The sequence below is a fragment of the Leptonychotes weddellii genome, chromosome 5, assembly GCF_054177405.1.
Source record: "Leptonychotes weddellii isolate Sample4059 chromosome 5, ASM5417740v2, whole genome shotgun sequence".
NCBI lineage: Eukaryota > Metazoa > Chordata > Mammalia > Carnivora > Phocidae > Leptonychotes > Leptonychotes weddellii.
Window position 1 is genome coordinate 144,161,966 of NC_138373.1, and position 10,897 is coordinate 144,172,862.

Consider the following 10,897-nt stretch of genomic DNA (forward strand, 5'->3'; position numbering starts at 1 on the left):
TCCCCATACATTACATCACTAGTTCTAGATGAAGTGTTCCATGATTCATTGTTTGTGCATAGCACCCAGTGCTCCATGCAGAACGTGCCCTCCTCAATACCCACCACCAGGCCAACCCATCCTCCCACCCCCCAGACCCAAAGCATCTTTAATGTTCGGTAGCCACAGTCTTTCATGATCGGTGGGGCTCATCGTGAGCGCTTGAGCTGAAAATGGGAGTAGTGGGAAAATGAAAAGACCTCTGACCGCAGACTTCCTGCTGGCCCGCCTTCCTCCTCCACTCTGAGTGCAACACTCGGCACACCATTTTTAGGCGGCAGGGCGATCTGAGGTGAAGGGAGCCTCGGCACAGCCTGACTTAGTTTGGAGCTGGAGCGTAAATCACACAGCTCTGTGTGCGCGTGCATGTGTGCGTGTGTGTTTCTCCCTTCCGACATCTTTCTCTGCTGGGCTGAGTTTCATTTCGTTGTATTACTTTCTGTGCATGATGCTGCTAGTCATTCCTGCTCGACCTTTAGATTTTTGTCTTTAGGGAAAATATGATCATTATTAGTCTATATTCTCGAGCAGATGTAATTGAGTCACACACTGTCTTCCTGCCTCCCTTTGCATCCATGGGAAAAAAGTGTTTCAAAGTCAGCGTGGATTTTTCTTAATAATATGGAAATGAATATTAGCTGAGGACCACTCTGCGGCTACTGGCAGGTCGGGAGCCTGAGAACGACCCGCTGTGCGCCTGGCTCTTGAAAATGATGACTTCAGCTTTTTGGGGGTCTGGCTTTGTGCCTCTTGGCTGCTGCCTGTTGCTGGGCTGGACTGTGGGGTTAATTAGCCCGAGCTTAATCCTGGGCCTCACGGCCCGTGCGAGCGTGAGCGTTTGAGAGAGCCAGCCCGGGGTTCATGAGCTGTGTGTTCTGGTTCGTTCCTCTGGATGCAGACACTGTCTGGAGGGTGTGTTCCTGGAACTTCTCTGTCAGGCCTCACTGTGGTGCCTATTTATAACGAACACCCATGAAAGGCCCCAATTGCCAGGGCTGTTTCCTAGGATAAACCAAAGCATGGAACCACGGAGTGTAGAGCTGGAAAGGGCCCGAAGCAAATTGGAGGGAAGAGTCCTCCTCCTGAGGACTAGGGAGACCCCAGCCTGGGGCCCTGCTACACTCCCATTGCAGCCGAAATGGTATTTCTGATGAGGGAACGTGTTTTAAAAGCACTGGGGTCTTGCTAGTTTCCATTTTTGTCATACAAATACACGATAGTCCAATTTAGCAATCCCATGGAGAGGCATAGCTGGATACAGTTACAGATAAGCAACAGCAAGCCACATTTCTGGTGTGAGATATTTTCGTGTCTCACCTTGCTTTTGTTGAATCCATTGGTGGACACAGTAGACCCCCCCCGCCCCCGAATAAATGAAGAACCCAGCCGTGGATGAGTTTAGGTTCCGTCTGCTTAAAAATAGCCTTCTCCCCACCCCACGACTCCGTCAGAAATTCTGGCTTACAACGACGACCCTGTTGTTAGCAATAATTACTAGACTAATAACAGCGGCGCCTCTTCATGAGGGCCTGCCACCTCCTATACAGGGGGCTTAGAAATAATATCTTGTTTAAGCAACAGCTTTGGAGCGGTTCTCTTTGTCCCTATTTTACAGAAGAGGAAGTTGAACTTGGAGAGGCAGCCGAATGTCTTTCAAGGTCACCCGTTGAACAGAGGTTTGCCGGCTCCTTCAGGTTAAGAACACTATTAACAGGCACAGACAACAATGTTCAACAACAACAAGTAAAAAGTAAATCTAAGAAGTGGGAGGTTGGGTTATGGATCGTTTTATTATTTGTATATATTCTTTGCATGTTTAAAATGCTGTTTAAAGTTTCAAAAAGACATGTTATCTGACAACTTAATTTTTTATGTGGATTTTTTTTTTTTTTTTTTTTTTAATCTAGCTAGTCAGGGAGCCAGGACTTCTGGGAAGGAGGGCCAGTGTCTGAGGGAGGAGGAGACAGGGGCTTGTCCTGTCCAGGGAGGTAGGCCAGGTCAAGGCACCATGGAGAGTGAGGATTTACTCTGCCAGCTAGGGCATCCCGGGGCACCTGCAGGTGGAGGTGGAGGGTGTGTGTGTGTGTGTGTGTGTGTGTACCAAAGCCTGTTTGCTGTCCACTCGGACCGCCCTGCCGTGTATTAAATACCACAGACCGGGGGGGCTTCAACAACAGAAATGTATTTCCTCAGGGTTCTGGAGGTGGCAGTCCAAGATTCATGTGTCGGCAAGCTGGTTTCTCCTGAGGCCTGTCTCCTCAGCTTGCAGATGGCTGCCCCATCACTGAGTTCCTCACGTGGTCTCTCCTTTGTGTGCACGCACTCCAGGTGTCTCTTTTTTTTTTAAGATTTATTTATTTATTTATTTGACGGAGAGAGAGAGACAGCTAGAGAGGGAACACAAGCAGGGGGAGTGGGAGAGGGAGAAGCAGGCTTCCCGCCGAGCAGGGAGCCCGATGCGGGGCTCGATCCCAGGACCCTGGGATCATGACCTGAGCCGAAGGCAGACGCTTAACAACTGAGCCACCCAGGTGCCCCTCCAGGTGTCTCTTTTTGTGTCTAAATTTCCTCTTTTAAGGACACCGGTCAGATCTGAATTAGCACCCACCCTAACGGCCTGACTTTAGCTTTATCACCTCTTTAAAGGGCTCATCTCCAATTATAGTCACATTCTGAGGTACTGGGGGATTAGGACCTCAACATAGGAATTTTAGGGAGACCCAATTCAGCCCATAACAACTATTATGCCTAATTTTGGCAAAGATCTGTGTCTCTGGCATTTCAAGGGAGCCGAGGGCCATTGATTGGGCTTCCCATAGAATCGATTGTGGGAATGTTATGAAGAAAGCAAGCCTTAGACCAAACCCTGCCTCATGCACATTTTCCGGCAAGGAGTCCCATAAGCCTTTGTTATGTTTTGTGCTCGGAGCCTGATGAAGTCCCAGTTGTCTGTCCTCTCAGGTTCTCTGTACCTTGCATGGAAGTTTCCCTGAGGGCAGATGAGAAAGTCCTGGGGAAGCACTCAGCTAACTTTCTAGCTGGGTCAGGCCACAGAGTCCTCTGAAAATGTCTGCTCCTAGACCAGGGGGGACTCTGGGCCAGGGTGTACTCTGAGAGATGTAGGTTTTGGCCTAGAATTTGTTGAGAAGAAGCAGACAAGTCTAGCCAAACCACACATCTTGAACACCCCTCTCTTTTCCAGTGTGGAGTTATTTCCAGTATTCATTATGCTAAGTTTCCCACCTTCTGGTGCATGTGGGAGATAAAGATGGCGGATACGCTACTGGACGGCCAATGGGCAGTGAGCGTCTGATTGTTAGTTTGCAAATACTAGCCATCCCTGGCAGTGTGTGTTTCCTCTTTAGGGACCTTAGATGTTACCTGACTACACCACCATTAACACGGACATACACTATGTCACACAGTTGGTGCCGGAGTGTTTTGAGGTAAATTGCAGACAATATGAGATTTTGTCAGAAAACTTTACCATGTACGTGTTTTGTCTTGAGCCTGTGCTAATCCCAGATGAAGTAGTATAAGCACAGTGATTTCCATTCTTGAAAAGTTCAACAAAATCAAGAGAGGTATTGGGTTTGATGCTGCATTTTTGTTATAGGTTAAGTCTTGAAACTTTTTTTTGCTAAACATTGGTCAGGGGAATTTGAGGAGTAGACACTGGACAGCTTTCACCCTTTGAAAAGAGAGGATGGATTCATCACAACAAGAACTGACATTCCGAAAAAATGTTTTAGTATGTACGATGGGTCTGAAGAGAAAACATTTAGATCTCAGGAATGCCTGCTTTTGAACTGTAGCCAGAATTCTAGAGTCAGGTTTGAGAAATAATAAAATATTGACTGTCATTCAAAGAGAAAAATACAGGGCAATCTTAAGCATAACCTGTCATTTTGCTTACATTTCACTCATTGCTCTAACTTGTTGAGAGCCCCCACCATGGACCAGGTGCTCTGCTGAGTATCAGGGTGTCCCTTGACTTTTTTGATCTGTCTTGGCACCAAGCTAAGTGGAGACAGTGTGTTTAATCACTTACTCGTTTATCCAGCAAATATTTCTGAGAGCCTGTTGCATTTAGGTATGGTCTTAAGCTCTCTGCAAGTATTCTCTCATTGTGTACATATGAAATGAATAACCTGTTAGATTTCCCCCAGATACCGCCCTTCAGGACCATCAGAGACAATCCACCATACTCACCTCATTTGATCTAGACTTTTCTGAGAGTGACCTGGGATAGAATGGACAGGAGAAGTTAGCCAAAGCATACAAGTAAAATCTACACAATGAAGAGTTGTCCCCACCCCCATGATCTATTCTTTAGAATAGATCTGTACCGTAGTTTACCTTAGTCCCCTCAAAATCCTTCAGAGCTTCCCATTGCACCTGGAATGAAATTCTCATCACTTACTAGGGTCTGCAGACCCAGACTTTGCCCACCTTCATGACTGTCTTCTACAACTCTTGGTCTCACTTGCTGTGCTCCAGGTCTCTCCGCCTCAAGAACTGCCTCAGGGCCTTTGCATTTGCTGTTCCCACCACCTGGAATGCTGTTCTTCCTAAAGACTTTCTGATTCCATCATTCAGTCTCAGCTTCTGAGGTTACATGCTTACAGAGACTTCCCCTGACCATTTGGTCTAAAGAATTCTCCCTTATTACATTGCTCTCTTTAATTTTCTCCAGAGCAAGTATCACTTTCTGAAATTAGCTTCTTTCTTCTTTTTCCTTGTTATCACCCATTTCCCCAATTAGAATAGAGGCTGACTGAGGGCAGAGCCTTTGTTTTTTCTCCCTGTATATCCCTGGCACACACTCCAGGGTCTGTTCCAAAGTAAGAACTCAATAAGCATTATTGTTGACTCATTGCGTGAGTAAATCTCTGTTAATGCCCTTTGGAAGCTATGAGTAAAGAATGGAATTCCTTTTAAAGTTATACTTCTGGCTATTGAACGAGGCTTCTGGAACGAGATTCAGCTTGGAGATACCACCATGGGGCACGACATCAGTTGAGCAGATTAAGGTTTTATTCACAAGAATCCAAGATAAAGCAGAGGAAACTTTCAAGTTGAAATCATATATACGCCTACCTATAACTCTCTTTCCGTCTCTCAGCCAAGTTAGATTTTCTTGACCAACAGAAGATCAGAAAGTGAAACGAGCCTGTCTTGGAAATGGTGTGTTCAAGCTCTGTGGTTCGCCAGCAGCCCGTGGAAGCCTTGGCCATCCCATTCATGGGGGGAGCCTCTGCTCTGGGTGTGCTTTGGAACCCGTGTCTAGCGGTGGGACAAGATCTTGATTGCTTGTTCATCAGAGATGCTCAGGGGAAAAGAGCTTTTTGCCTGGAACCAGGTAGCCAGGGGCTGTTTAATGGGCTCTTGAGTGTGGTTCCTCCAGCACACATTTACTGAGTACCTGATAGATGCAGTGCTGCTGGGGGTGCACAGGTGAGTAAGACGTGCTGGTTTGAAATCTAGTGGCTTTGGAATGTCCATATGAGAGAGGGGGAGGAGCGTCTGCAGATGTGTCGGATGCTTCCTAAGTGGGAAAGGCGGGATTTAATTCCCTGGGAGACATGGGAGGAGAGCAGGCTTCAGGTTGGCCGTGGAGGGGTGATTGAAGGCCTGAGGGTTCGAGGAGTCAGCGAAGCTTCCCTCCTTCTTGCTCAGGCAGATGCTCACCGGGACTTAGGCTGGTGGGGAGGAACCTGGACGTAGGAAGACGTGGTTAAGGTCTGCGAAAGGCAGTCCCTTCCGAAGCGTTTCAAGCCAATTGGTGTGAGGCTCCCCGGGGGGTGTATGTGTGCAGAAACGAGCTGTTTGTTATTCGTGACCCAGCCGCGGTATTAGGACTTGGGGCTACAGCCTGGTGGATAGAATTGGGCCGATTTCCCCAAATCTCCAACAGGGTCCCCTCTGCAGGGCTGCCGTGGAGCTGAAAGATGGACCCTGGAACTTGAGAGCTTGCTGGCTGGCTCCTCTGGCCGGGGCCTCCCTGGTGCCCACAGGCCTCGCTGCCTTGGAACCACACATCACGCATTAATGTTCCTTGTCATTGCTCCTCTTGGAACGGCTCAGTGCTAACATCTCCAAAATGAAAAATAGGGTCTCCGCTCCTGAGGATGTGATCATTGAGTTGGAGGCAGTTTCCCAGGGGAAGGATTTTTGTCTCAAAGTCTTAAAATAGAATCCGTTTTAAGGCACAATACTTCTTTTCAAGTTAACTTCTCAAAACTCCTCCGAGCCTGATCTCGTTAGCAGCTGACTCCCGACGCTGAGCTGCACCCCTTCTCTGAGCAATCTGTGGGCGTTAGTTCTGTGCCACCACGGATTCAGAACCCTCACGCTGAGGGAGGGGTGGGGAGCTAGCTGGCTGACTTGGATGCGTCTAGAGTTCATGTTCTAAAACACAGAAACAACGCAGTTGTTTCCGTGTGGAGAGATTTAAAACCGTAATTAAAAAAAAATTTTTTTAAATGGTGGTAAAAAAGCACATCACATAAAATTTCCATTTTCATTTACATTTCTATCTTCCATTTTTAAGTGTGCAATTCAGCAGTGTGAAGTATATTCACGTGGTTGTGGGATAGATCTCCAGAACTCTTGTCAGCCTGCAAAACTGTATCTGCTGAATGATGCCCTATATCCCCTTCTCCCCCACCCCATTCGACTTTCCCATCCCATGACTTTGACTACTTGAATACCACCTCCTAAAGTGGAATCTGACTGTATTTGTCTTGCTGTGACTGGCTTATTTCTCTTAGCACAATGTCCTGAAGGTTCATCCATGTCGTAGCAAGTGTCAGAATTCCCTTCCTTTTTTTTTTTTTTAAAGATTTTATTTATTTATTAGAGAGAGAGCGAGAGAGGGAACATAAGCAGGGGGAGTGGGAGAGGGAGAAGCGGGCCCCCCGCAGAGCAGAGAGCCCGATGCGGGGCTTGATCCCAGGACCCTGGGATCATGACCCGAGCCGAAGGCAGACGCTTAACGACTGAGCCACCCAGGTGCTCCAGAATTCCCTTCCTTTTTAAGGCTGATATTCCAGTGTATGTATCTACCCCATTTGGCTCATCCATTCATCCATCGATGGACACATGGGTTGCTTCTGCCTCGTGGTTATTGTGAATAGTGGTGTTATGAACATGGGTCTGCAAATCTCTCCTTGAGATCCTGCTTTCAGTTCTTTTGGATAAGTAGCCAGAAGTGGGATTGCCGAATCATGGGGTAATTCCATTTGTAATTCTTTGAGGAACCTCCATACTGTTTTCTATAGCAGCTGTGCCATTTTACATTCACACCGACATGTGCATAAGGGTTCCAATTTCTCCACATCCTTGCCAACACTTGATTTCTGTGTTTTTGGTAGTCATCCTAATGGGCGTAAGGTGGTATCTGATTGTTACTTCATGTTGTCATCAATGCATAATTTAGTATTGACTGATAGGTCTTCTAAGCACTTTGCGTGACTAAATTCTCATCATGACTCTGTGAGGAGGGTTCCATTTTTACCCCATTTTATGGATGAGGAAATTGAAACTTAGAGAATTTAAGTAATTTACCCATGGTCGCACAGCTGGTGAGGGCCTGCATCTGAGTTTAAGCCTGGCTTTCATGGAATTCTCTCTTTCTTCCTCCCTAAGCTATAGAAAATCCACATCCAGAGCTGACCCATATCAGGGTAGTAGGTAGGAGGTAATGAGATCTTTCCTGGAGAATGGAGTTCCTTGGTGGGCTCAGGAGTCGTTAAGATTCCGGAATAAGACCCATGTCTCGGTCATCACAGAAGCCTTATGTAGCAGCCCAAAGCTGGGACACCATGAACAGTAGCCAAGTCTCTTAAGCCCTTGGCTTGTGAAGGACTTTGTACTTTTTTGGTTTCAGTTCCCATAACTCTTGAGTAAATAACAGAGGAAGTGAAGAAAGAGACACAATTCATTTTGAACATTTTTCATTGACACTATTCAACTCCTGAATTTGGTTTCTATCTGTGTGTGTGTGGGGGGAATGTTGAATTAATGAGTTATTATTACATTACAGGGTTCATTCTTCGAGCCCCCAAATTTTCTGGAAAGCTGTGGAATAAATGTCAAATATTTGGCTTAATTTTTGTTAATCTTTATCCTGTTTAATTTTGTTTTTTGATTAGGTATCATATTAGCCCCGTTTCTTTTAGGCATTGTTGCTGTGATTGGTGGCCATAATTCCCCATATCAGCTCTACTCTTTGTGTTGGATTATTGTATTAACTAACACTTCAAATTACATTAGGAAAAATACATTACGTCATGTCAAGTCAGGGGAGTGGTGCTAATCCTATCAGTAAATAATGGCACAGGGTCATTCCAGCAGCGCCACTTAAATCTGTGGGGCCACTCCTCCACACTCTGATAGGTTTTGTTTACATATTTCTGATTTTGGCACCATAAAACGAAGTCTCCATTAAGAAGTTGACTCACAGACTAATCCTCTGAAACTTTTTTTTTTTATACGAGACAAAGAAAATATGATGTGTCATTTCCTGCCACAAAATCCTAGACAGTTTGAAGGATGAGTTATAGGGCGTGTGCAGGGCCTCATTGAACGGGGGAGTGTGAAAGAACTTGCCATCCAGAAACAGCCCAATCACCATCTATCCCTCTCCCGGGCTCAGACCTACCTCTGTGGCTAGGCTTGTGGGTATTTGAACCGCATGGCACCTGGAGCTGTTATCTGGGACTTAGAAATGAGAACACTTGTAAAGGTTCAATGAGCTGAGGAACGTCAAGTGCCCGGCGTAATATGATCATCACTTAACAGGTCAGTTACTGCCATTATCATTTGTTGGCGGCTGAATTGTGTGTCCCTCCCCCCACCTCCCCCCTCAAATTCCTACGTTGAAGCCCTAAGCCCCGTGACTTCAGAATGGGACAGTATTTGGAAGTTGGGTCTTTAAAGAAGTGATTAAGTTAAAATGAAGTCCCATGGGTGGGCCCTAACCCAGTCTGACTGGTGTCTTTGTAAGAGGCAGTTTGGATACACACACTCACACGGGATAGACAAGTAGTACTCAACAAGTAGTTTCTTGGGAAGTTCCTGTTGCAGTCATTTTCTGGGTTTTTCTGTGAGGGGCTGAAGTCTCTTGGTCTCCACTAACCCCTCCCACCCTTTCCGAGGAGCTGGGTCAGCGATGGTGGCCGAGGTGGGGTGAAGAAGAGGAGGGTCATCGGGCCAAGCGTGATGAAGCCTGCTGCCCCCTCATCAGCTGTTTGCACGCGGACCTGGGCACCTGGCCCAGGGCCCCACCTTGCCCTGCGTCTGCTGCTGTTGGCAATCGTCCAGGTCCATCTCTTTGTCCCCTGCTTTGTTCGATCCTGTGGCTTCAGGGATGTTGGGCCTCATGTTTCTTCTTAATCACAGCGCCCATCTTTGGGGGGGTCTCTTCTCCCTCCTGGTCTGTGTGTGGGTCCAATGTACGCTTCCCCACTTCCCCAAGCATCTGGGTCCATTTTATTTTAAAGGCTTTACTGCCAACCTGTAGTGAGAAACAGGCAGATAGAATGGGAAGTGACTAGGTTTTAGGGGGATCTTAAACCACCAGGGTGGGATTAACTTCAACCCCATGAAAAACCAGAAGAACAAAGGGATGTGGGCATGAAGGATGGGGATGGTGTTAATGTCTCCTGACCGGAATAATCTACTGTGGAGTTCGGTTCACAGGAGAGCCAATCCTTCAAAGATGCTTTTATTGGAAACTTCCCTAAGAGACCCTTTCCATTGAAGATTTTAGCCAATTTCACTTCTGGGTGATCTGACTTGTCGGCAAGGGGTCTTGGTTGTTTGTGCAGCTCTTAATGATTTCCAAGAAAGTCCATTCCGGCAGATGTGGGAAGGATTCAGTTCAAAGAGCTGGGGTACTTGAGTTAGCCATTGATTTTAATAGTCTTTCGCAGCTGATAACATTGTTGGGGGGGATTTCTTTTAGGAAACTTTTAATATAATGGTTTGCAGGTGGCTGGAGGGAGGAGTTCTTTTTGTTTTATAGCCTTTCCCAGCAATAGGAAGAGAGAGAGAGAGAGAGGTGATTCACTTTTGAATTTCTTCTCATCATTTCTTGATCCTTTTAACTCCTTTTCAACATGGCCACCACTCTCCCACTCTATAAACTTCAGTGGCTCACTATTGCCAGCCTGTCTTCTTTTCCTCCCAGAGCTAGTTTAATGTAGGTCTCCCTGTCTGGTCCATGGTTCTTGTTTTTAATTCACCTGGATCTGAAAGAATAGAGCAAGCACTCAGCAAGGATGTATTGATTGGTCTTTTCTTCAGGGGAAGGAAGGAGTGTTAGGTTTTTTCATTCATTTCTTACAGGCTGTTAGAGAAGCAGGCAGTTAGTTTTTTTTTTTAAAGATTTTTTTTTTTTTTTTAATTTATTTGAGACGGAGAGAATGGGAGACAGAGAGCATGAGAGGGAGGAGGGTCAGAGGGAGAAGCAGACTCCCTGCCGAGCAGGGAGCCCCATGCGGGACTCGATCCTGGGACTCCAGGATCATGACCCGAGCCGAAGGCAGTCGCTTAACCAACTGAGCCACCCAGGCGCCCCTGGGCAGTTAGTTTTGATTTACTCTTCTGTGCCTGGGCTTTCTGTAGAGGCCAAGGTGGGTGGGGATGGGGATGAGGGGTTGGGGTTTTTGGGGTGAGGCCTGTGACCCACCATTGGATCCCCAATAGTTGAGGTGGAAATGCTGTACCCTCCTTCTGGTCTGAGTGAGGGTGGGAAGGGATGAATTGGGGGACCCCATGGCCAGATGCCTGGGCTGTACTCTGCCCCGCCCTCCCCCACCCACCCCCAAGCCTGGAGCAGCAGTTGCTTGTT

General features: G+C 46.8%; 1 protein-coding gene and 1 long non-coding RNA gene across 7 annotated transcripts in view; both read left to right on the top strand.

The window, feature by feature from the left end:
* CHST11 (carbohydrate sulfotransferase 11) overlaps window positions 1-10,897 on the top strand; it is a 256,433-nt gene that overhangs the window by 22,953 nt on the left and 222,583 nt on the right. The window contains exon 1 of one of the 6 annotated variants that reach the window (XM_081822334.1): window positions 8,408-8,844. The exons of 4 other annotated variants lie outside the window; for them this stretch is intronic. The gene's annotated coding sequence lies outside the window, so the exon portion shown is untranslated. Of the gene's footprint in view, window positions 1-8,407; window positions 8,845-10,897 lie in introns of those variants that run through there. One more of the 6 variants, XM_081822337.1, reaches the window with a different exon arrangement.
* Window positions 142-3,992, top strand: LOC145721893 (uncharacterized). The gene is made up of 2 exons (XR_014145900.1): window positions 142-2,367; window positions 2,583-3,992. It is a non-coding gene; the product is annotated as an uncharacterized LOC145721893 (long non-coding RNA).